Source organism: Rhinolophus sinicus, linkage group LG13 (assembly GCF_036562045.2).
Source record: "Rhinolophus sinicus isolate RSC01 linkage group LG13, ASM3656204v1, whole genome shotgun sequence".
Lineage (NCBI taxonomy): Eukaryota > Metazoa > Chordata > Mammalia > Chiroptera > Rhinolophidae > Rhinolophus > Rhinolophus sinicus.
In genome coordinates, this window is record NC_133762.1 from 11,051,889 (window position 1) to 11,079,016 (window position 27,128).

At 50.1% G+C, this 27,128-nt stretch overlaps 1 pseudogene; it reads left to right on the top strand.

Annotated features, from left to right (window-relative positions):
- The first annotated feature begins 9,641 nt into the window (after positions 1-9,641).
- LOC109444961 (ras suppressor protein 1) lies at positions 9,642-11,283 on the top strand (annotated as a pseudogene).
- Positions 11,284-27,128: the final 15,845 nt, after the last annotated feature.

Consider the following 27,128-nt stretch of genomic DNA (forward strand, 5'->3'; position numbering starts at 1 on the left):
TGCAGTTATAGCCCCCGTCCCACACAGGGCCTGACTCACATACAAGGACCCTTCAGCCCTCAGAGATAAGCCATCCACGTCGGTTTGCATCAACGTATGGGAGTGGGCAGTGTCCCCCACGCCAGTGAATGACCCCCGGTTGTCTGCTTTCACTCTCGGGCAGGAACACTTACTTCTATTCTCTGCCTATGTTCTACGTGTGCTTAGTGGCACAGCCACATCAATAGACTCCACTGTTTTATTAAGTTTATCAAGTACCAGGGTACTTGTCAGCAGCACAGAATTCCAAAATCTGTCTTAGCACATTGCAGAACAGCTGTGTGAGCACGTTTTGATTCATAACTTATAATCTGATTTAAATGCATTTACTGCTCACACTTGGGGACTCACTGGGGGTGCACAAGCCTGTCATCACGCCTGTGCTGTCACCCAGAGGCAACGGCTCTGCTGATTACAAGTGTGCCTCCTGGCAGGGCCCCCGTGCCACCACGTAAGCTGCTCTTCACGGATGATCTTCCATCCTTCAAAACATGCCTCGTGGTCGCCACTGTTTACTGGGTAACGTCTAATCTCCTCAGCCCAGCACAGCGTCTCCCTGTGCGATGAGCTCCCAGGACATCCTTCTGCCGTCATCTCTCACCTCATCCTGTAACGACCGCGCACGCACGCGCGCACACACTGCTTCCACAATATTCAGTGGCTCGTCCTCCCTCGCCAGGTTACATTACGTGACATCTATTTGCTTTTACGCACCTCTGCCCTCTGCTTAGAATGTCCTCCCTTCCCCACCTGTATTTTATCCATGTAACCAACTCGTACTCATCTTTCAAAACACTACTTAGGGGCCATCTTCCTGGTAAGAATTTTCCTGACGTCTCTTCTTGCCATGGTGATTCCAAGCCTTCAGCCAGTGGTTCTCCACTGGGGGTGATTTTTTTCCCCCTGGGGATCCTGGGCAATCTCTGGAAATGTTTTTCATTGTCACTGCCTGGGGTGGGAGGTTGCTACTAGCACCTCGTTGGTAAATGTCAGGGGTGCTGCTAAGCCCCTGACACTCACAGGGCAGGTCCTCACCTGGGCGGGTCATCGGAGCCCACGTGGCAGCAGTGCCCACCAAGCGGAGACACCGTATCGCACCGCAGACGAAAGCAGCATCACTGCCCGAGCTTCCTTCTCTGCAACGCTTTTGCACCTGTGCACCTGTGTGCCATTACACACATCCTTTTGTAACTGTGTGCACAGTCCTTTCTCCCACTAGCACAAGCTCAGCCCCTACAGCCCGCCGCGCAGCCCTGCACAGGCCGCGTCCCGCCCTTCACATCTGGCCCAGGACTGTTCTCACACCTGCTGCACAGCTGAGCAGAGACCACAGGTGGCCTCCTGGCCCACAGAGCCTAAAACATCTGCTATGTGACCCTGGCACTAACGTAGGTACAAAGCCCTTAAAGGCAGCGCTGTTTCTCATTCCTCTTGCTCCCAAGCATCCAGCACACTTGCCTGCACCCAGTAGGTCTTCACCATGGGTTTATGCAATCGCACTGCATTTAGAATGGTGGCCGATTTGCTTGCTGCAGGCACAGCCTTTCACTGCCTGGGGACAAGCAGGGCAATCTGTCAGGCAGAGAGCTCGCTGAGGTCACAGGCAGAGCCTGTGACACGCCCCTTAGACCGCACAGCAACCTGGCCAACAGGCATGATCATCACGCTGTGGGCTCCACGAGCTCAATGTCCCCAGTGAAGCAACCAAACGACAGGTCTCCTTCTGCATCAGCAGCAATGGCCACTGCAAAGCGTGTTCCCCTCTGTGCCTTTGTGCGGACACCAGTCAGTCTTTTCCATTTGTGCTGACGTAAGTGTGGTCACCTTGCCCCCAACCTAGGAATCTTATCATGTAGCTGCGTGGTGTCATCTCCACCCTGGTGGCTCAACATCATGGCTGGGGAAGAGGAAGGAATCTGTGACCGAGAGAGAGCAACTGCAGAAAATCACCCAACTACACTGGGTTGCCTTTGTAAGGGCCGCTGGATAATCCAACACAGTGACCAAAGAACACGGTAAACTTCCACTCGTACCAGAAAGGGGATCAGAATAGAAGAACCCTACTTTCGCCAAGTAGAAAGGAGCTAGGATATAGGGTTACCGTGAGGCTGAACGGGCTAATGCACAAAAGACAGCTTCTGGCACATACTAGATGCTCAATGAATCCCAATGCTATTTTACCCCCATTTCACAGAGGAGGTAACTGAGACTCAGATAAATGGAGTTCATGGTTTCACAGACAGTAAACACCCATGCTGGCTTTCAAAGCCCAGGCTGAACTGTTCCCACGGCCCCACGCACTGGCCAGGGTGGGACATGCACAGGAGGCCAGGCAGCAGAGGGCAGCCAAAGTCACGTGGACATGAGCAGCGTGGTTTGGGGCCATCACTGTGTTCACTGCAAAACCCCCAGCAGGAGTGTGGTGGGTGTGAACAGGATTCAGCTGGGGCTCGGGCAGCTTTCTAGACGCACAGGAATAATAACGTAAAACTGAGAAGCTTGCCATGGCAAGGGGTGAGGCTCACTAAGAATGGGGGTGCCCGAGACCCAGTGCAGGCATGCGGATATCCGGGGCCTGAGGCACCGAGGGAGCGCAAACCCGACTGACAGATGCCATGAGGCAGCTGGACGTTCCTTCTCAGCCAGGAGAGTTCTGGCAACTCAGGGGGCTGGCTGAGGGTCACAGGCCTTAGAAGGCACAACAGGGAAGGGCGGCGGGGGCCGCAGGCTCCCACAGGGCTCACCTCTATGAAACGGGAGTTCTAGCTTGTATCCATCTTGCCACATTCACACCTCCAGCTATGACGTCTCTGGAAGGCAGACGCAGGCTCTTCGGTCCTACTCACAGACTGGCTTCCAGAGATAGAAAGGCCCATGTTGTAAACGCAGGCTTTGAGGCCAGATAAACCCGGGTTCAAATCACAGTACCACCGCGGTCTCTGGGAAAGTCACTGACCTCCCAGCACTGATGTGAAAATGACCACCCTCCATCACGGCCTCGAGACTGCTGGGCGTGTAAGATAAACAGCCGACACACTGAGCCAGGGCGCAGTAGCCGTGCTGACTATCGTCGGGTCAGTCACGCTCTGGGAGGACGGCTCGTTGTCTGCAGGCCTCGGGCCGAGGAGGACCCGTTTCAGAGATGGGCAGAGGGCCGTGCTCCCGCACTGCTCCACTTCTGACCTCACCCCGCTGCCCGCTAGCCTGGCTGTCAATTCAGACTATTTGGCTGTAACACACCTACACTGCTACTCAATGCACTGTTGCTTCAGCTTTCAGTTCTGTGGTTTCCAAATAATTGCGCTTTCAGCTCGTATCCACGACTCCCTCCCGCTGTATGTGTTATCCTGGGCCATGTCACCCAGGCGGCGGACGGGCTTTCGTCAGCCAGAAACACTCGGGAGCAGTTACAGCTCACTGGGCTGGGTGCTCCTTAAATCCAGAGTTTCCAGGCCATCGGCTGGTAATGCTGCTTCCACTGTATTCTGTGGGTGGTGTATTAGGACGCTTCCTCTCCACCGTTCGCCGATGTCACTGCATCCTGACCTACGCCACTAGCCAATGAGAACATGGCACAAACGCCAGCCCGTCACCATCAGGGGTGTCCCTAACCCCGTCAGTTCTCTGGGTGGTAGAAACGCAGTTCTAGATGGTCTGGTGCATCCAAGCAGATGCTCCCACACCGACGTAGCCGTCGCCCTGGAACCTGCAAACTAGGGGCATCTGGAATGGAAGGGCATGGCAGCCAGAGCCACCCAGGTCACGAAGAAAATGTCATGAAATTTCCCTAAACACTAATATAACTGTCCCTGATGTCTGCTTTGTTCTGACTTTTTATAAGCAGTCAACACTTTTTATAAGCAACAAACGCATTTTTATAGAAATGCAATTCCCATGCTTTGGGCTTCAGTGGATCCAAGTGCTGTTCAGTTCCTGTGCTGAGCCCTCGGACAAACGGGGACAGTGTGAGGAAGTGTGACTACCAAGCTCTGCCCCAGAATGCATTACGGGTGTCATTAATGACATTATTCCCACTTCCTGGCCTCGGACTCTGTCCCCACTCTCTTTACTACTTTTCATAACCCCCAGCCAGCACGTTAGTCACTTAGCTTTATTATTGTTCCAAAATGATCCTGAATTTCTGCAGCCCCCTCCATAGTTGCATCTGAACACCTCAGTAAGCGGCTATTTGGGTTCAGTCAAAGCCACGAGCTCCATGCTGTTCTACGGACGTTTACGATTGTGTGGAAAGCAGGGGAGGGCTGGGCCTCAGGACCTGAGCAGCGGAGATGGAAGCGCTGAGAAGCCAGCTGGAGACTGGGAGGCAGTACAGACACTGGACAGCGGGAAAGCATGAGCAGCACGGGGCTGAGGGGACAAAGGCGGTGTCATGGAGCCCAGCGCCGATGTCACCAGGAGGCAGGAGCTGGAATGACAGTGGGGCTGCTCGCTGGTGCCACTGCCAGAAAGGCCACCGGGGGCAGAGCGAGGAGGATAAACTCCTTGGCCTGGTCCTTCCCCCAGCCCCACCGTCTCCCATGGCCACCTACTGGCCGAATCCAGACAAATGGCAGCTGCCACGGGCTCTGAGAAACGCAACCCGCATTTCACTGTCCGTTTTTTAAAATTTTCCTCTTCTAGATTATGATAGGCTCTCTTCCCCGAAAACTAGAGGTTTCTAGCATTAACATTTTAAGTCATTTCCCGTTGGATGACGGCAAGCCATGGGGACAAAAGGCTGTGTGTAAGGTCAGTGGGGCTGATTAGCAAGGGGCTGAGCTGTGTGTACAGAACCACTGACGACCATACAGGGCACAGACAGGACAGCCCGGTGGTGGCAAGTGCCAAGGATTAGAGATGGGGCTCAGGGGGCCGCAGGGACCCCATCCGCTGCCACTGGCTCCCCCCCTGTGCTCAGTCTGACCAACGCCCTCCCTCAACTGTGCTGATACAGTGAGAAAAGCAGTCGGTATGCCCAAGTTCTAGGTCTGGGTTTATCACCTCCTACTGTTCTCTTCCTAATACTAATACGGGGCCCAGTCACCGAGGCTTCCCGAGCGAATTTCACTCTATGAGGAATAAGCTACTGTCACCTTCAAGTGACTAACGAGGAAACGGAAACCCTGACAGATTAAACCGCATTCCCGGCCTGCAGAGCTGAGAGTTGGTGGAAGCAGGCTGTATGTGAACCCCCTCCTGCCTGCTGACTGAGAAGCTAGCCCAACACACTCTGCTGCCTCCTAGTCACTGTCCTACTGGACGGAAGTCGCTTGACATGTTTCTGTTTCCACAAAACGGGGACGATCCATATCGACCTTGCCAGCTTTCCACAAGTGGCTGAGATTCCCAGAACAGATAATATAAGGGAACATGTTTTGGAAACTCTTCAGACCTCCTTGCTTTCTATCTTATTATCTCCGCCTCTGCTTCTAACAGGCGTGTCTGGTTCGTAAGTCTCTCCATGGGGGCAGCTGAGCTACTATTTTTGGCCTGCCAAGCTGCTTTCCTTTCTCACCAGAATGCATGCTCCATTTGGGTAATGGCAACAGATGTGACAATGGGAACAAAACTCCTACCCCCCATGCTCTAACCCAAACATCCCAGGAGACGGTTCCAGAACTCATCTCCTCACATCTGCTCCCGGACAGGGAAACGTGAGAACGCCCAAGCCCTGCTTCACTGTCATTTACTAACCTTGATCCTCTCGGCTAAGTGCTCCTCGTACGGAATCCCTTTTCCTTTCCACGGCTTTGAGCTCTGGAGTGTTGTGTCCATATTATATTAATAAAGGCCCACAGGGAAAAAGTGATTTGACGGAGGTTAAGAAATAATTGTAAGAAAATGTTTTGACATTATGTTAATGCCTGTCAGTGTATTATCCCCAATTTAAAGTTAATCACCAAAATTATATTGCAATTTCAAAAATGCAATGAAATAAGATTTGCTGACGTCTGAATAATAAAGAAACCGAGAGCCAAGAGCTAAAGCGCAAGTAAACTTCTTGTTTTACCTTGTGGCATTTCCTGCCAAAGAGCAAAGAAATAAATGGTAATTTGGAGGCATGTGGATCTTGGCTAAAAAAGTGGGTTCACAATCCCGAGATACAGAGTGGGACTTTGTCTCCAAGCCAACACAACCAAGTATTGAGATACAAAGTCGAAATTTAAATCCATGCCAAAAGGTTTCCAAAAAATCTGGATGTTTGTCATTATGGGGGCAAGATATTTAGACACTTGATAAATTGCTCAGTTTTCTTCTAAAATACTGGTGTTTGGCCCAAGATCTGACTTTATGCTTCCAATGGCCTGTCACGACTTTTCAGCTTGTGTGCCCAACCATCACCTCAAAATCCCTCCAAACCAATTCTGTTCCCTCTGCCAGTAGGAAAAGTCTTCTCAGGCTCTGACAATGGAAATCAGGAGTCGTCTTTGACCTTGAAGTTTCAGGCCATCTATTCACATCCAGGCACACCATTCTTTGGGGCCGTCCTCCAAAACTAAACATGGCAACAATCTCATCCACTGTGTACACGCTTTTTCTATAACAGGCTCCGGCTATTAGGTGCTTTTCATACGTTATCTTTGGCCCTCAAAACAACTTTGTAGGATGGATAGTATTATCGCATTTAAAAGAGGAGTACAGGGAAATGTGGGGTGGCAAGTGGCCTAGTCGCTTGTTCGTGCTGGAGTAGGTCTGTCTGCTCCAAAGCACACGGAGCGTCACAGGGCTGACCTCCACATGCTGATGTGAAGCCCCACTGAGTGCCTGGAAGAGAGCCCAGCACACAGCAAGGCCTCAGGAGGCATTTACGATTGCTACAAGCTACTACTTCACCCTTCTTTCATACCACACTCCCGCATGCCTGCCTTGGTCCCCACGGCCACTGTCCTCCTGCCACTCAGAACTTCCTGCCTGGACAGAGTCCGTCCCTGGCTCTCTGACAGCCCTGGATCCGGTCTCTTCCCTCCCTGCTGCACGCAGCTGCTGGATGAGTCTTCTCAGACACATTTTTGAGGGTTTCGAGAAGATTGTGCCCCATTCAAATTCACAATCCTTTGATGGCTCTTCACTTTCCTATTTAAAAAAAGTTCAACCTGAGACTGCCCTCCAAAGCCCTCTGTCATCTGCCATCTGCAATCTTCCATTGTCACTGCCCTGTGAACTAACTCTTGGCTCCAACTAGGCAGGTGTGTTTCCAGGGCTCCAGCTGGCCTCTCCGAATTGCTCACACTTTAGTCTTCTACTTCACTATGACCCAATTCAAATAAGTGATCCCTCCTCCAGGAAGCCTTCCAGGATCACCCCAGCCTGTTCTAATTAGGTTTCCCCTCTGACCTTTCATGGTGATTCTTCTCTACCTCAAACATGTGGCATTGATCAAACCCTGCCTTAGACTGTGAACAGCCTTTGCCCTCAACTAAGAGCAATGTGATCCGATGGGAAAGCACGCACTTCCAGTGATGATGGACTGGTGTTTGAATCCCCAATCCGCCACTAATTATCATCAGTGTGATTTGCCAGATGACTGATGGGTGTGTGCCAATCTTTTTAGTAAGAGCTTTAATAATAGCTTTCATTTACTAAACACTGCCTGTGTGGCTAAGGGCCTTAAATGTGATATCTGAGAGGGAGGTGATCATGCTATCCCAATTTTAAAGAGAAAGAAACTGGGATCCAGGGAAGGTAAGTAATTTGGCAATGTACTACTTAAGTCCAAAAGCTGGTAAACATGAGTTGGGATTACTCTGGGATCAGAAAAGAGGCTTTCGTTTATCTCGGAGAGCCTTTCCTGTAGACCTTGGAAAACGGTCCATCCCATTAGCATTGCCCGTCCTGTCACCCCGTTCCCCAGCCTGCCTACTCCTACCCTTGCCCAGTAGGGGGAGTGGAGGAGGGAAGGAAGGGATCCAGTGTTTTTACTGGGCATCTCAGCTCACACCAGGGAGATGAGAGATACTGGGAGCTTCAGAGTTGGAGGCACCTGGAAAAGTGTGGTCACACCTCCGAGCTATGGAGCAGAACCTGAGGCTCAGACAGAGGCAGGTGGGCCCAATGCGCGGACCTCATCAGAGCCGGTGCTTCCTGCCTCCCAGCCTAACTCCCTCACTCTTCTCAACACACCAGGCGGCCTCCATCCACTCAGCTGAAAACCAGGCACCTTAGGCTCTGAGAGAGACGTCTTTTCATCCATTTCAAATCTGTGCCATTTAATTTCATGAGGCAGAATAAATAGGAACACCCCCCTGGCCTTCAGGGAGCCCTTCATTACTGCACTTACCTCCACCTGGTCTCTCCCCGTTCCCCACGTCTCTGTAATATAAAGCTCTAATCACCCACATTCTCGCTGCCAGCAAGATCCATCCTCTCGCCTCTGCCCCCAGCTCATTCCTGAGGCTTCTAATCAGATCAGCTGCCCTGGGCTGGCCTTTCACCCTTTCATTTATATCCTCATTGAGATATGACAGCCGGCCTCGGCTGCGGTATTCAAAGCGAGGATGTGCCACTGATTTATAGAATGGCGTAATAATATTTCTGCATCTCATTCTCCATCCCGTTCACACAGCCATGTGTCTCCTGGCAGCTCTGACTGCCACTGGGCAGGGAGCAGACGTCTTCATTGAGCCGCCCGTAATGACACTGGCTGTAGATCTCTCTCTCCCTCTTTTACCTCTTTCTCTCCTTTTAACACAGACATTGCAGTTACATCAGAGGCCGCTGCTGTGTGCGTGGAGTTTAGATGGCTGCCTGCGGTGAGCAGAGCCTGGCCCTGTTATGCAGTGCAGATAATTGCCTGTCACAGAAATTCCTGAAAGCAGCTCTGGTCCCCACAGCACTCGAACCCCCGTTTAAGGGTAAATGTTTGCTACGCGAGGCCACCGGATACTCTGCCACCTGAGGAGCTCCTGGATTTCAGGGCAGTAAGTCCGCTCTCCGAGACGAGCACACACTGATTTGCTGAGCGACGAAGACTGGGGCACGCAGACTGCGCTTCTCTCTCAAGGGCGTAACTGATGCCACCAAGAACAGGTCAACCTGGTGGTGGCCTTTGGTCCTCTCTGAACATCTGCAATTGAATCCTAATGCCAACAGCTATATTCCCAGATGTTTTAGCAAAGAACTCGAGTGTATGAAAATGGTAACTGGTCGGTGTCCCATGTACGCCTGAGAGAGTCTGTATCTGTCAGGGTTCTCCAGAGAAACAAACCACGGGGGGTGAGGGGGAGTGGGGGGTAAAAAAGGGGGGAAGGAGGGGGAGAGGGGGAGGGGGAGAGAGGAAGTTCATTTCCAGGAACGGGCTTACACAACGGTGGGGACCGGCAATCCTGAAATCCACGGGGCACTGGAAGGCTAGAACTTCCAGGCAGGAGCAAAGGTCATCTTGAAGCCAAATTTCTCATTCCTCAGTTTTGTTCTTAAGGTCCTCCCACTGATGGGATAATGTCCTCTGCGCGCAGCCAAGTGAGCTAGACGCTGATCGTCTCTCCGAAAGAGCTTCCCAGTCACAGGTGGGCGAGGGTTTGATTAAGTAACTGGGTACCACAGCGTGGCCCGGCTGACACACGACACTAACCATCACGGAGTCAAAGACAACCAGCGGCAGCATGGGGGCCTCCTTTCCAACCCCCAGCAGCTCCGGGCGCCCCCTGGCGGCACAGAAAAGGTCAGCCTGAGCTTTCAGATCCAGCGGCCGGCGCGGGACCAGGGGCAGCGCTGCTTCTGGGCATCTTCCCAGGACCATCCACACGTCTCCTTCATCCCCTGCACCCTGGGTCACGGATTCCCTGATATGCTGGGGACACATTCAGGCTCTTCTGTCTGGATTTGGGGACTTGCTTCCCCACAGGACTCTCAGTATCACACGCAGAGTCCTACTGGGACCCAGTTCACTTACCTCACGGCTCCTTCTGTCCGCCCCAACCATGGAGCGCGGCTCTGCGGACCGGCCGAAGTGCCGCCAGGAGCGGAGCAGGAGTCAGACCAAGAAAAGTAACATGAATTTTCACGGAGGGATCGGGATTGGTCTTAGCTGTTCAGATGAGGGCTACGTGGAAGGGACTGGAGGGAAGATTTCAGGTTTAGGGGTCAAAAAGCCCGAGTCAACATCTCAAGGCTTCCACTTGTTTGCTGTGACCTTGGACACATTATTTAACCTCCCCACGTCTTAGTTTCCCAGCGTGTCGGGTAGGGACATAAACCGACCTCATGAGCGTGAGGAGGTAACATTGTCTGCTCCGCGAGCCCAAGGTCTCCTCTTTCGCACCACACAGGTAAACCACATTTCCCAGCCCCCTTTAATTAGCACGCAAATCATGTGCTCTCACCTTTTAAGGGGGGCTGTTCCAGGTATCTACTGCTGCGTAAAAATCAACCCCCAAATGCAGCAATTTCAAACAATCACCATCAGTGCGTCGTGCGAGACCCTGCCGTTTTCACGCCCAGCCCGTTAGGCGCTGCCCTCCAGGACCACGTCCAAGCCTCGGGAAAAGTTGGTGGAGGAGAGCAGGGAGCAGAACCAGCCGGAAGTGGACATGAGTGAGCGCAGCGCCCCCAACACGCTGGGTGTCCACGGCCTGTTCTCCTCACCGCACGTCACACCACGGCGCCTCGGCCACAACAAGCCCACACCGCGCAGAACTAACTGAAGCCTAACTGTCGGAATAACCAGCTGGAGGTGCTGCCCACAGATGAGCCGCCTTCAGAACCTCGCGCACCGGAACCTCGCCAGGAACAGGCTCAGCACTCTGCCTCCAGGATTTGCTTCTCTCCCAGCTCTGGAGGTCCTGGATTTCACTTACACCAACTTGAAGGAAAATTCTCTTCCCGGAAACCTCTTCTGCCTGCCCACCCTGCATGCACTCTATTTAAGTGCCAATGATTTCGAAATCCTGCCGCCGGATACCGGGAAGCTCAAAGTTGCCTCCATTGGATAACGGCCTGATCCCGCTACCTAAGGAAATCGGGGGGCTTACTCAGTCCAAGGAGCTCCACATTCAGGGAAACCCCAAACGAGGAACCTTGATCTGACTAATCAGAAGCAGGTATTCAAAGCAGAGAACAATCCCTGGGTCACCCTGATTGCCGACTAGTTCCAGCCTGCCGTGCCCCGTTTCTGCATATATTCGCTCTGAGACACACACGCATCTCTACAGCAGACACACGCAGGCAAACCCAGAACCACCAAAGAAAAATCATGACCCATCGTAAAAGATCAGCTGGAAACCCCTGACAGCCAAGAACAAATAAGGGGTCGGCATGGGCTGAGCTTCTGGTCACTTCTCTCATTATTACTTCTGTTCTCTCTTGCTCAAAAATTACAGCTGATCCTGAGGGAGTCTACCTATATACAGATTTTTTTAGTAAACACTGTAAATGCAAAAGATAAACCACTAAGCGTCACTGACTCTGCGTGTGAACGTGCACTTCAGGCAGGGCTAAGGGACAGTGCGTCTCTTTTCCACGTGGCATCTGCTGGGACAGCTTGACTGGGGCTAGAGGAGCCACTTCCAAGACTGCTCACTCACGTGGCGGCTAAGTTGGTGGCTCTGTTTCTCTCCACATAAGCTTCCCTATAGGGTGACAGGCTTCCTTGCACCATGGTGACAAGATTCCAAGAGCAAGTGTTCTAAGAGACAGGAAAAGGAGGCAGCCATCGCTTCACGTCTGGGCTCGGCCACTAGCACACTGCCACTTGTGCTGCTTTCTATCAGCCAAACGGTCACAAAGCCGTCTGGATGCAGGGGCAGACATACACCGCACTGCTGGACGGGGCGGGGGAGCGTCAAAAGGTTTCTGAACCTGCTCAATCCACCAGTGTTCCCGTCAAAACGGAGCAACAGGACCAGATAAACCTCTCACCTGAAGCAACTAAAAACCGGACAGATATAGGAATCATTATTCAAGACAGTGGACGTGGGCAACTAAGGGCACTGGTTCCTAAGTGATGGCAAACAAAAAGGGGAGCCCGCTGATTGTCCCAATTTACTACCTGGGGTGGGGACGTTTTCAGGACAAAGGACAGGGAGCGACATCCAAGCAGAGGCCAGCCTTCTCTCTCAGTTGAGAAGATAAAGCTAGGTGTCTGCAAAAGCTCAAATGGCTAGAGACTGTGGGGGAAACTCAGGAAAAGAAAGTTCCAGATAGCTGTAGAAACTCCCCGTCACGTATTCAGCTAAATACGGGTCAGGGCAGTATGTGGAACAAAAAAATTGTCTGAGCTGAAGGAAAGACTCACGTGCAAGGACTGACAGGAACGGAGCCTGGAGATCCCTGAGGACCAGGGACAGCGCTGTTCCCCAATGTCACAGTGGAAACCTCGTACTTTAAGGGCAGAATGCTAAGAAATATCTTGCCTCAGTAGTGAGGAAAATTAGCCTCCCACTAAATACTGCTCTGGACCCACCCAACAGAGCTGAAAAGAAATGCTTGAAAACATCAAAGTGTTTCCAAATAATTTCATCACAATCTAGAACAAAACTCAGAAACATTTGTAAGAATGCAAAAATACCCAGCACCCTACAAGGTAATGGCACCAACAATGTATAGCATCCAATCAAAAATTACCAGGCACACAAAGAAGCAGAAAAATATAACTCAAAATGAGATATTCAATCCACAGAAACTGACCCAGAAATGCCACAGATCACAGAATTAGTAGGCAAGACATTAAAATAGTTATAAGGGCTGTATTGATATGTTCAAGAAGACTCAGTGAAGACTGAACATATTAAGAAAGTATTTTAAAAATACCAAAATCAAACTTCCAGAGATGAAAAGTCCACCGGATGGGATTAAGGGCATATTAGGTGTACCCTCAGAAGAAAGTATGAGTGAAATTGAAGACATAGCAATGGAAACTATTCAAAAATAAACACACAGAGAGAGAAATTCAAAAATAAACAGACCATTGGGGAACTGTTGGGGCAACTGTAAGCAGCCAAACTTTGATCAGAATGGTAAACCCACATATCCAAAAAGATCAATGAACCCCGAGCAGAATAAAGATTAAAGAACAAAAATAAAAAATAAAAAAGCTACTCTAAGGCACATCACTATCAAATGGCTTAAAACCAACGATAAAAAGAACATCTTAAAAGTATCCAGAGAAAGAAACATTATGTACAAAAAAGAACCAAACTCAGGGAGACGCCAGATTTCTCACTGGGGGGAGCAGGGAGGGGGCGGCGGCAGGAAGACAAGGGAGCAGCCCCAAGTGCTGGGGAGTCCCCGGTGACGAAACCTTGCCCTTACTCTCCTCCTCTGTGTTAGTTTCCTAGGGCTGACCCCAACCTGGGCCGCGCCAAAGCACAGAAATGTCTTCTCTCGGTTCTGGCGGCTGAAGTCTGAAACCAAGGTGTCAGCAGGGCTGGCTCCTCCTGGGCGCTCTGAGGCAGAAGCTGTCCCACGACTGGCTCCCAGCTTCTGGTGGCTGCCAGCAGCCCTGGCGTTCCCGGGCAAGCAGACACAGCCCTCCCATCTCCGCCTGCATCGTCACGCGACTTCTTCCCTGGGTGACCCAGCCTCACGTCTTCCTCTCCTCGCAAGGATGCCAGTCGCCGGTCACGACCCGCTGTACTCCAGGATGACCTCCGCCTAGCTTCCATCGCTACTGTATCCACTAGGACCCTATTTGCAAATAAGGCCACACCCGCAAGTAAAAGGGGTTAGAACTTGAACTTGCCTTTGTTGGAGGCCACACTCACTCATTCCTCTCTTTTCTGGTCTCCCGGGGGGGGGGGGGTGGGTCCAGGGAAGCCTTCCTATGTCCTGGGGGGCAGGGGGAGAGGGCTGAGTCACTAGATGAAAGAGCCGGGATCCCTGAATGACAGTGAGGAAGGGCACCCTGAACACACGGGACGTGTGGCACGAGCGGGAGCATGAAGCATCTGGGGGCTAAGCCCCTGGCACTATCGTGAGGACTGTGACATGTCCCTGCAGCCGGGATTAGGTGAGATCAGGCGTGTAGAGCGCCTGATGTGTGAAGGTGTGAAGTAACTGGCAGCACGAGTAGGAACTGAAGGAAGGAATGGGGGAGCCTGTGTTAGGTCTCCAGGTGGGCTCGGTGTGAAGCTCGGGGAAGGCCTGGAACAAGGCAAGCTTCTCCTGTGTTATCAGAAGACTGATCCCGGTGGGGATAAATTACCAAGGAGAAAGGCCGAGAAGGCTCTCAGCGCCTGCAAGGTACGGCACTGCCCCCATCCAGCCCCAACTCTCTGCCCATTCCAAAGAAAGGACAGGTGAGTTAGGTTAAGGAACCATTAGGCAGAGCAGAAATGTGACTCAAACTAAACGTTTGACCTGCTTAACTGGTAAATTCCATCACAACAAACCCTAATACATAAAATTTCGGTTTCTGCCTGAGCCAGAGAGGAAATCTGATCTGCTGCTGTTTCCAAGTAAAATCACTTTACAGAATTATTTTCTGTTTCCCATACATCTTCTGAAATGACTACAGACCAAATAACCAATTGATTTGGAGCCATTTTTTACTCTCATCCAAAACACAGAGAGATTTTTCATTCCTATCCAAAAGGAAAAATGGTAAATCACATGTGAATTGCAAATATAAGCATTTAAAGACCGTTTCCCTGTTTTGTTTGTGAATAATTTTTCATTTTCCGAAGGAGCCAAATATCTCAGTAGGTAAAATCAATAGCACTCACCAGAGCGAATGGAAAATTCTCCAGGCTTAATACGGTTTCACGCATGGCTGTCGGAGCTGGATGTCTTAAGAGGACAAATAGTGCATTCCCGCCTTAAGAGAGATGTATGAATTACAGTCTTTGCTTTTCAAAACTGATCTGTTGTATGAGGGTTCGTTCATTCCACAGCTATTTATTAAGCATTTATGGTAGGCTGCATACTACAACCAATGTTTGGAACACACAAAAAGTAAAACTGGGACCCTCCTCCAGAGGGAGGTGAGGCAAGCGAAAGCATAACTACCATTTAAAGGGAGGTTACTACATCTCAAGCACTGTTCTAAGCACTTTGCAAACGTGAATCTATTCAGTCCTCATGACAACCCTATGAGGTGATGTTAATATGCCTATGTTACAGATAAGGAAACTGAGGCACAGGGAGTTTATAGAGTAGTCCCAGCCTCACAGCGTAGACAGATATGTAGAGCCCAGGCAGCCTGACTCCAGAGACCATGATCCTCTGATGCAGAGAACAAATATGCAAGTACTCATCCCACCCATGTGATCAGAGAGACTCTTGAGAATCTTCATGACAAGATTCTCTGTCTATGTCTCATTTTGTTATTGTTTTGCCCAGTTCTAAGACAATTCCTGTCGTGTGGCAATCATTTTGAAAATGACTGAATTAAGTACTAAAATAGAGCAACAGAGGAAGTAATCTGGTAGACCCGAACAGGCAGCTCCTACATTTGTCTGGGGGAAATCATGGAAGGCTTCACAGAGGAGGTGATTTTGAGCCGGACACTTCTGGAAAGACATTAAGCAATTCATGGGTTATCCAAGGGAGGAAAGACATTCCGGAAAGCAGGTGTAGCATTTATTTCCAAAGGCACGGAGACAGGCAAAGCATGGACAACTAGGGGGATTATGAATAGTTCAGAATGAATGATTAGAGAGGAGGACAAGTGAGGGCTTGTGCAGTGCCAACAACCTTTTTCCTGAGCAAGCAGTGCTTCTCAGACAACTTCCTGAAGGCCCTGAAAAGAAGATGGTTGTTCGGTGCTTTTCTTCTTCATTCTTAAAAAACACAATCAGGTTATTTGGGGTTAAACTGCCCTGGGAGACCGGCCCAGGGGCTGCAGCCTGCCCTAGAACTGGGAGTCAGCATTGTGGTCCACAGGATTTCTAAGCCACGGCCACCCCGTGGGAAGCTCTTTCTTGGGTAGAAAAAGTCACACCCAAACTTCGGCAAAGGCTGTGTGACATTCCATCCACTGCTGTGTCAGGAGAGGAGGAGGGGTAGGCTATTGGTGTATTCTTGCTTTCGGTGGCCCCAGATGTGTCTGACCCCAAAGCACATGTAAAGGGCTGAGCTGAGCAGGGCAGGGAAGAGGTGGTGAAGGGAAAACCATCATGAAAGCAGCAGGGAGAAGAGGCAAAAGAGGCAAAAACGAACCGAACCCCAGACAGGAGGTTCTGCCACCATCCCCCGATCCACGCACAAAATAGAGTCAAGAGACGATGAGGCTCTTATTGACTCGACTCGGCAAACACGTCAGCCTTCCCACAAGCAAGTCCCCTCCTCTCTTAGGCACTCCTTCCAGCGTGCGTGACAGCACTCTGCGTCTGCCCGGAGCCCACGGCTCCGACGGATTCTCTGCGCTGCTGAAGCGCTGTGCCCAACCAGCTGCACCGGGCTGGCTGTTCTCATCTGCCACACCACGTGGGTTCTGCACCCTGACTTCCCGTGTAGGTGGGGTTTCTCCCGCCTGATGGCACCCACCATTACCCAAGCTTCAGGGGAAAAACGAAAACAACACTCGAAACAAACTATCTGAGCATGAATCCTATGGACACCCAAAGGGAGTGGCCACAGATGGACCTTTCGAAGAGTATTTCCAAAATACGTAACTAAGGAGTCAGGGGCACTGCTAACGTCTGATGTCTCAGTTTCAAGAATTGTTCAGATGAAGAAAATACCGATCTCCATGAACACTCCGAGCCAATCATTCAATCAGAAAATATTAATTGGGCATCTATGACGGACTAGGTTCATGCGTCAGGCTAAATACTGTGGTCATATAAATGGTTTTACTCCTTAATTCCTTCCAAGGCTTTATGTTCAACTGGGGAAGTGACTGATACAAAAAGGCAGGTAGGTTTGTAGGTAGGTAAGTAGGAAGGCAGGTAAGAAGGAAGGAAGGAGCAAAGAAAGCCATGTAATTGGTGTTTCCCAGACGCCAGCTTAGCACTAATATCAGGGTGCTATTCTTTACAGCATGACTGTCTGCTATCCTTGCGCCGCCCAAGATTCTTTTTCTGAATCAAAATGAGAAAATTATTCCTGAGGTGTTTCTTCCTGTTGTATGTGGCCTCTCATTCCCAGATCTATAATCCCGCTTCCTGAAGCATCCAGGGGCCTTATGGAAACGTCCCTGCCGTACCCCAGAAGTCTGCCAACCGCCTGCCAAGTCCACCGGCTGCCCCTTCCATGACCGCACCTGTGCCCTGCAAACCTGTGCTCTGTGGGACTGTGCCTGTGAGCAGCTCCCCATTCCCAGGACCTCCCGGCGGTGGGCAGAGTTTGGGCACAGGCAGGACCGCAAGGACCCAGTGCCTTCTTATGTCACCAGCAGCACGAGGCCTGTCCCACCACCACCTGGGGCCCCTTGCTCCACGGCTCACCCCCAAGGACGCTGAGTGTCTGCTGCTTCCTGCCTCCTCCCTGTGCCCCAGCGCAGTGAGGACCCCGCCCGCTGGCCTGGGGAAGATGCTGCCTCTCACAGGTGCCGGCTCCTCCTCTCGGCTGACAGCTGCTCCTACAGCGCCCGCTTGCCCCTCCCTCGGCCAGTCGTCCCAGGGTGACTGGCTTCCCGTCTCTGTTTCTCCAGCAGAAGCTTTCAGATTCTCCCCAGATTCGCTTTTCACTTGGAGCTCAGCGGAGACGCTACAAATGGGAAGAAAGGCTAGAAGGCAGCAGATGGGCACTGACAAACCAGCTGCAGAGGCTTTAAGACCTACAGGAGTTTAGACAGAGGAGTCACTGCCGGGGGTGGGGGACTGAACGGTGGGGCTCAACCCGGGTCACGCAGGTGAGTAACACTCACATAAGTGCATGAAAGGAGGGAAGAGATTTTAGAGGGTGTGGACACTGCAAGCACAAATAAGAAAAAATAGCAAGAGGGAATGCCAGCATGAGCCAGGGCTGGATTGCTCTAGACGCTTTCAGGGAAGTGTCCGAAGCCCTGACTGGTGGGAGAGGCCCCAGTTTTCATCCTTCGGGGCCCCCATCCAATGCCATGTTCTCTAGAAACTTTCCTGGAAGCCTCGAGCACACGAATATTGTGACTGTGCAGCCTCTTTTGCTCGCCTACTAATGCTTCAAAGCACTTTAATCCGTGAGCATTTTTCTCATCTTTCTTGCCTCCATAGAAGCTTCTTTATTTTTTTTTATTAAATTCATTGGGGTGACATTGGTGAATAAAATTCTACAGGTTTCATGTGTACATTTCTATAATCCATCATCCATATATCACATTGTGTGTTTACCAGCCAAAGTCTAAGCTCTTTCTGTCACCATATATTTGACCCCCTTTACCCTCTCCCACCATCCCCCCACCCCCCTTCCCTCTGGTAACCACTAAACTGTTGTCTGGTCTACGAGTTTTTGCTTGTTTATCTGTCTTGTCCATTTGTTGCTTTCAGTTGTATGTCCCACATATGATCAAAATCATATGGTTCTCGACTTTTTCTGCCTGATCTAATTCGCAGAGCAAATCATCTCAAGATCCCCCCATGTTGTCACAAATGGCAGTATGTCATCTTTTCTCAGGCTTAAGAATACAAGCTTCTTTAGGTGGTACACATTGTGGAAATATTACTAACTCGAGGCCTATGACGTATGTGTATCACTTAGCACAAAACTAGGGTGGCCGTGTAATTTACCTTCTACACTAGGACATTTTGGAGCATAACAGGGGATCAACCAGCAATTACTCCGAGACCACAGGCATTAACCCACACCATCCAGGGTGTCTAGCCACCTTACCCATAACTAGTTTCTTTCCATACAATTAAAGGCCGAGGAGCAATCAGGAGTGCCAGAAGGGTCTTACGCTGACGTTGGCTGAGGGCCTGTCTGGGGGTAGCACTGTGTCTCTACCCAACGCAGCTCCTCTCCACTGAGTGGACGGTCGGTTCTGCTACCAGGGGGAAGATTTGCTCTGCCAATCGCGTCTTTATTTTATAAACAAGCAATAACTGCAATTTTCCTAACTGCCAACACTGTGTAAGGTTCAGACAATGCACGAGTGAAGCCGCACGGCCCTTTGTCCTCCAGGGCTCACAATGTAGCGAAGAGTCCATTTATTCACTCTCTCTCTCATTCATTCACTCATTCACTCAGTAAACATGTATTAAGAGCCCGCCAGCAGCCGGCCAGGTGGTGGTACACGGCTGCCCCAGTCCTGACGGAGCCCCCAGATGGTTACCCAGGCAGCCAAGTGAGAACAGGCCATTCACAAGCCTTCATGAGCTGCAACGTTGGCCCCAAGGAGGGAGGGAGCAACTGTGCTTGGACCAGTAGTTAGTGGGAGTTCACAGAGGAGAAAACAATGAAGACGCACGCACCAGGCACAGAAGGAGGGAGAGACAGTTCAGGCAGAGGAAACAGCACAAGCAAAGGCTGATGGCAGGTACTGGCAAGGTCAGAGGTGAGGTCAGTGGGGGCTGGAGCACGACGGGGCCTGGTGGCCAACCTGAGGACTCTGGATGTGGCCCACTGGTTAACCAGGGGACACTGACGCTTCGCACGTGGGCCTACAGAAACTCCTCCAGGAGTCCGCGTACAGGGTCATCCCTGACACACGCCACCGGCCCCTCCTTCCCTAGTCTCGGGGCCTGGAGGGCGGCAGAGGTCCACAGCACAGGGCTCCCTGTGCCAGGAGACCATCCCGGTTTCCCCAGAGGCTCTGTCCTGCATGCAGCGGGTGTTTCCACAAGCAAATGCCCGACTGTCATCAGAGCCCTCCCGTGGAGGGCTACAGATGCAAAGTCCCCCAAATGAGTCTTCTGTAGGGGTGGAGAGGAACCCTCATGAAAGGAAACAAAGCCTCGTTAGGCTGCTGCCGTGAGCGCCCAGAATTACTGGGCTGAACCGTTACACAGACATGAGTTCCCACGACGAGGGAGTAAACAGCCTCAAGAAAACAGCATCCTTCTGAGACCTGGCTTCATCTCTCTGCCCTTTCCAGTCACCTACAGTGACGTCTGTCTCGGCCAGAATGGATATCGGTGAGCTACTCTCAAGGTCAAAGGATGTGCCAGCTGCCCCCGGGCCTGTCCCCTCATCCCCATATCCTTCTAGAGGCCTCAGGCTGGTCTTTCCTGTCTCGGGAGGCAGCTTGTAACCGTGCAGCTTGCTTCTTTAATATAAGCCAACTTTTGATCTTAGACCTAAAACTCTGAGTTCCTGAATATATATCGTCTTTGTTTAATTCATAAGGACTCTGTGAGGAATAAGAATTAGGCCATTTCCTCAGTGTTCCCCAATGACCCTCGTGCCTCCCGCTTTAACATGATAATTCTGGACGCGCTTCTCAGAGAAAGAGAATTCAGTTTCCTAATATTTTCACCAAGAATTAAAGCCCAATAGGGACTTCAGTTAATCGGCTAGGAATTACCTGCCCACTTCTGCTTTGCTCTCTTTCTACCTATCAGTAGAGACTGGGAGTCCTGGCCCACACATGCACATGGGCAAAAATTTTGATGTTCTTTATTTTTATGTAGCTAAGGGAATGTTTCAAGATCATCCCATCCTGCTTGTTGGCAAAGATTTAAACTTTGACAGTTTACGGTAAACTGAGTCCACTGTGTCCATTCGAAGCTTTCTCAGTTCAATCACACAATAACGTCTCCTTCTCTCCTGGGATTTGGATCTAAGTTTAGTGCGTTTCCACAGAACCAGACCAGCTACCGTGTTTGCAGGGCCCAACGCAAAAGAAAGATGTGGGCCCCTTGTTCAAACACTAAGAATGTGAGGACAGCAGTAGCAGAGCATTAAACCAAGCACCAGGTTCTTTAGAGCACAAACGCTGTGTAGCTGCACAGATCTCACGCGCAGAGGGAGGTGTTACATGTTACGTGGATAACGGGCCGGGAAAAGGGCAACTAATGGTTGCTGACACCTACTAAGAAGGCATTACTCCCTGCAGGATGCAAACCATTGGTCCAGGGGGCATCTAAGAGACCACCCTTCTCATTCCAACCCAAGGCCTCTGCCAAGCTGCTTTCAGACGCACGGTGACCCACTGGGCCATGACCCTTGCCATGTTGGCACAAGTTCAAGTTCTGTGAAGATGACTAGACTCCTGTCGCCACATCCAGTGAGCCGTTCCCACCGCTCCTTCGTCATGCTCAGCACGTTCCCTGTGCTCCAAGCAGATGAGGCCGAGGGAGGGGCCTCCTCTACTCTTAGGTCCCAAAGCTGTGGATTTCTAGCTACTCAAACCCCAAACCTTGGCCTTGTTTGGTTCAGAAGGAGCACGGGGCAGGGTCCCTTCAGAGAGATCACACCAGTATTAACCGTATTGCCACCTGGCTCTCTCCACTCTCACCCTACTTAAAAAAAAAAAAATGTGTTTTAATTATATTCTTTAAATAGAGACAGGTCCTGGGAGCAGGCGTATCATACTATTCTCGCAGAGGAGGTCTCAGCATTAAAAGCCTGTAATTTACTTACTGTGTTGTCTGCATTCTCCATAGGAAGTGGATTCATCCATCCATTCTTTCTTTCTTTCACTGTTCACTCCAAAATAAATGGACTACGTGGTAGTAGGTGCCACCCACTAACTTTTAGCGCTGGCACAGTTGGGAGACAAGGCACACAATATACACAATATACACAATATACTTATTTTCTAGATCAGGTGCAAGCAAAATATGGCCTGTGGACCAAATCGAGCCCACGGCCGATTTCTGTCAATACAGTGTTAGTGGGACACACCCACACCCATCCGATGTACAACTTGTCTATGGTTCCAAAGTGCCAGAGCTGAGTCGTTGCCATGGAAACTGTATGGCCTGCAAAGCATACACTATTTATCTGCCCTTTCAAGAAAAGTTTGCCAAGCATGTTCTAGCAGATGACACAGGTAGTAAACAGATAAAAAGAAATACAAACTATGTGAGATCAAGTAGTCATGAACCCTATGAAAATAAAGCAAGCTGGGAGATCCGAGAATTGTGAGGTGGCTGGTATTTGGAAAACTACTTCAGATAAGCTGGTCAGAGAAGTGTTATCTGAGGAGGCAGCATCAAGGTCAAGACCAAAAGATGGGAGAAGGAAGACACAGGGTTATCTGAGGGAACAGACAGTAAATGCTCTGAGAAGGAGTCAGTAACTTATTAGAAATTCCGGTCCGCAAAGCCGAGCTGGAACAGAGAGGAGCCAAGGAGTGGGGGCCACACATAGTGTCACACACCCACATGTACGGCACCATACGCTTCTCCTCTTTCTGGCCTGGCAACAGGACACTCCGGAGAATGGGAAGAGACAGGGAAACAGTTCTCAGCAACTCCTGAACTGTCACGGCTTTCTTTTCCACAGCTTCCTTCTATAGATAGCTTCTTGTTGTCTTCTGATCTTTAAATCAACTACAAAGGATGGAACCTTCGAGAGACAAGCACCACCGTGGCCATGATATAGTGACTCGTAGGTGGAAGGCATATCACCCCCCGGTTCACCTCCCCGCCACCAACATGACATAAAATACAAGACAACTGTCAGTGCGCTGTAGTGAAAATAAGGTCACCTGGGTGTCACACAGATGCTTTTCAGGCGGACAAGCAACGTACCTTCTCTGAGTCACAATTTTCTAATTGCGAAAACGCAGTTAAAAATGCCACCAGCCTTTGAGGATTTCTACACAGAATAAAGGGCGTAAGGCCTGGGAGAGTGACGGGCTGGGCTGGGAAGGGTCATCACACCGCTGCCCTTCCCTGCCTCGTTGGCCAGCGGCACAGCGCGGCTGGTGTAGATCTGTGACCCTTCATCAGTCCGCCTCGTCCCCCTGAGGCAGCTGTGCCTGCCCGAGGCGGGAGGGCAGTGCTGAAGTGACAGACGGCCGATGCCCACTCACCGAGCCGCTGCTGCCCCGGCGCGTCACGGATTAGCCTCTGAGTACAAACATCTCACTTCTCCCTCCAGAGGCTTCTCCGCCGGCCTTCCGACAATGCCAGAATCACCGGCCAATTTGGTTTGGGTGGGAAACACAGCCTTCTGACTGAAACTGACGGGGTCCTTGGTGTCCCCCAGGCCGTGGGGGGCCTGGGCCGGCAGCACCAGCACCACCAGAGAGCCTGGCAGATGTGCAGACCGCCCGCACACACCCCAGGCCCTCCGACCCAGAAGCTCGCATTCACCACATCCTCACGTGCTCTCTCAGGTGGGTGCAAAAGGAACTGCAGAATTTGCCATTATTTTTAACCTTTTAAAGCACAACTACTTTTGCACCCACCTAATACTTGCACATTCAAGTGTGAGGCTAGACCAGGGATTCCTAACTCAGCTTTTACAGAGGTATCTTGAGTCCATAGAGAGGGTTTCATTGGATCTGGGCCTTTCTGAAAGCTTCACGGGTGATTCTCACGTGCAGCCAGCGGGGAGAACAGCAGGTTTACAAACTGCTCGCCTAAGCTGACGCTCCCCTAAGTGTCAGCTGTGTGAAGACTCAGGGCACCCATCACACAGCCAACGCCCAACAGACCTGGCATTAGAAATGTCACCTCCAGAGGCCTGGTCAGCACTCATGACTCTGTACCCATGGCCCTTCCCGGGGCACGTGGATAAGGAAGAACGCTCACTCTTACAATCCCCTGCCAATGGCTCATGGCAGACAGTTTCCGAACGCTAATCCCAGCACGGCATCTACCCAAAGCAAACTCTCAGAAAAGCTATCCTGCAAAAATGTTATTCAAGTTTATCCCAAGGGCAGATAATTTCATGACACATCTTCACTATGCCTTTCCCTCTGAACAAATTCTGACGCGCAGTTCTTTTTCCTACCCCATTACGTGCATCCTTCCTTCTCTGACAGCCACCTTCCTCTGGTGATTTAACCTTTAGAGCCAATCTATGTTTTAAGGCCCAAACCAAACACAGACCTGCTTTATCACCTTCTCCATAAAGTGACATAAAGACATACATATAAATCAATGGAATATACTTAGTCATTTATAAATAAACCCATACTTATATGGCTATAGATATTTTACAAGTCTTTCCAGACAATTCGTTGGGGGAAAGTGTAGTCTTTTCAACAAACAATAAAAACAACTGAGAAAACTGGATACCCACATGCAAAAGCATAAACTTGGATTCCTACCTCGTACCACATACAAAAATTATCTAAAAATGGATCAAAGACCAAAAACTAAGAACTAGAACTATAAAAGTCTTAGATAAAAACACAGGAGGAAATCATTGAAACCTTGGGTTTAGCAATGTTTTCTTAGACATGACACCAAAACACACACAACCAAAGAAAAAACAGACAAACTGCACTTTATCAACAATGAAAAACTATTGTGCATAACAGGAGACAATCAAGAAAGTAAAAAGACAACCCACAGAATGGGAGAACTATTTCCCATATATGTACCTCATAAAAGACTAGTATCTGCTTTATATTTTAACATCTCCCAAAATTCAGCAGTAAAGAGATAAACAGACTCTTTATTCCCAAGAAGATACACACACAGTCAGTATGCACATTAAAAGATGGTCAACTTCATTAGTCATTAGGGAAATGCAAATCAGATCCTATTTCATGCCAGCCAGGACGGTTATACTGAAAAAGGCAGACCATAATAAGTCCTGGCAAGATGCTGAGAAACTGGAACAATCCTACATGGCTGATGGGAATGGAAATTATGCAGCCACTGTGAAAAAGAAGTCTGGCAGCTCCTCAATAAATTAAACAGAGACTTACCACATGACCCAGCAATTCCACTCCTAGGTACATGCCCCAAATAACGAAAACCGTATGGCCACACAGAAACTTGTACGCAAGTGTCTGTAGCAGCACTACTCACAATGGCCAAAAATGGAAACCATATAATATCCATCAACCGATGAATAAACCAAATGTGACACATCTATAAAATGAAATACTATTCAGTCGTGCTAACACATGGAATAACACTGAAACGGAGCCAGACATAACAGGTGACACGTATAATTGAATTTACATGAAATACCAAGTACAGGCAAATCCAGAGGGAGAAAGTAGACTGGGGGAGGGGAGGCCAGGTAGTGACTACAGTGGGCTGTTCTGTTTTGGGTTTTTTTTTGGGGGGTGAAAGTACTGTGGCATTAGACAGTGGCAGTGGTTGCAGAATCTTGTGCATATACAGACTGAAAACAGTTGAGTTATACACATAGTGAAGGGGAGAGGCATGGAATGTGGATCATGTTTCTATAAAAATATAAAAAGGAATCCAACAAATTCTTGAGTTGAAAAGCAGTCATTAAACGAAATGAAAACAAAACACAAACAAACAGAAAGTTGACTAGGAGGGCAAAAGGAAGAAGTAAATAACAGAGGGATAAAAATATTTTCTGTTTGAGTGGGAATACCAATGCCCTTCTAGAAATTCCCTGAATACTGTGTTTTTCAGGCTTTTCACACGCTATTTCCTCTCCTGCGGACATTCTTTCCACTCTGGTCTGTCCTGGGAAAACATACCTCCATGTGCCCCAAACCTGACTCCAGGAGGAAGCACGCCCCCCCCCCAGGCACTCAGCCCTTTTTCCTGCAGTCACAGCACTTAGAACCAGCTTCTGTGGCAGTCCATCTGAATTTGCATTTTTCCTATTAATTAAGGCGTAGTTTACATACAAAGCACACAAATCGTAAGTGCACAGTTCAGTGAAGTGACGTATATACACAGACATGTGACTACTCGGAGATACAGATTTCTTGCCTCCCAGAAGTTGGCTTTGTGCCCCTTCCAGCTAACCAAAAATAATCACCATTCTGACTTCTACCGGAATAGATCAATTACGCCTGTTTTTGAACTTCATAGCTATTTAATCTAATCATGCAATATGGTCTTTCATGCCCGGATATTTCATTCAATATTAGGTTTGCGAAATTCATCCATGCACACGTATGTAGCCGTCATTGGTTTCTTTCTTTCATTGCTATATAGTATTCCACTGCACGAATATACCAAATGTACGGATCCATTCAAATGTTTCTGGCTGTGTAGGTGTGTTTCCATTTGGGGACTGTCATGAATAAAGTTTCCAGGAACCTTCTTAGATAGGCCTGTAGCAGACACTTACGCTCAATTCTGCTGGGTATCAACTGAGTAGAACTGTAGGGTGACAGGGCACACATACGTTCAGCATAAGTAGATCCACTTTTCTAAATGGGTTGTGTATTCTACAACTCTGCAACGACATGTGGACGCATGGACCTGCATTTCCATTGCCTGTCTACACACCTGAGTCTCCACTACACTGCGGGCACCCCACGGGCACGAACCTGCGAGTCCCCAGTACACTGTGCCAGGGAGGAGACAGGCAGTAATGCCTGCGAGACCCTATTCCAGGAACCAGCAAACCTTCTCTTACGGAGAGTAAATGCTTCAGACTTTGCAGGCCATGTTGTCTCTGCAACAACTACCGAACTCCTCCACTGCAGCTCTACAGCGACCATCAACAACACGCAAACAAATGAGGCGGCTGCGTTCCAATACAACTCGATTTGTAAAAACAAGCGGCCTGTCCAATTTGGCCCGCGGTCCATAATTCACCAATTCCTGCACTACACAACTGTCGGTGGACGCCCGTGACCCCTCTGAGCGCATCTCCTGCCACCACCCTCGCGCTCCCCCCTGTACGGCCACACGGCCTCCAGGCCGCTCCCGCCCCAGGCTCTTCTCACGCCCAGGCCCTCCGCCTGCAATGCTCTTCCATCACACTGAGTGACAACCTTCCCTCCTTCTCTTTTCCATCACATGTCATCTTCTCAATGACGCGCCTGCATCTTCCTCCCCTAGTGTACTTTTCTCCACCGGAGTCTCTGCCGTCTAACATACCGTATGTTTTCCTTACTGTTTTGTGCTCTGTCTGACCCCCCTCATCCCTCTTCCCACCCTGCCCACCCACACCCACCCACACACAGGCTTAAGAAAGGGGATCTCTGACTCTGACTTGCTTTTCAGTGGTGCGTCCCCAGGGCCAGGAACAGTGTCTGGCACACAGTGGAAGCTTCGTGTTGCAAATGCAGGCAGGTGCGGACAGCTTCTGGGCCCAGGGACCAGGGCTTCCACAGGTGCTCTAACCTGCTTGATGGACACAGATCTCAGCACCTCCTGCCACAGCCCTGTGGTCATGACCCCTGGGAATCCAGGCGGCAGGAGCACAGGGACTGAGAAATGGGC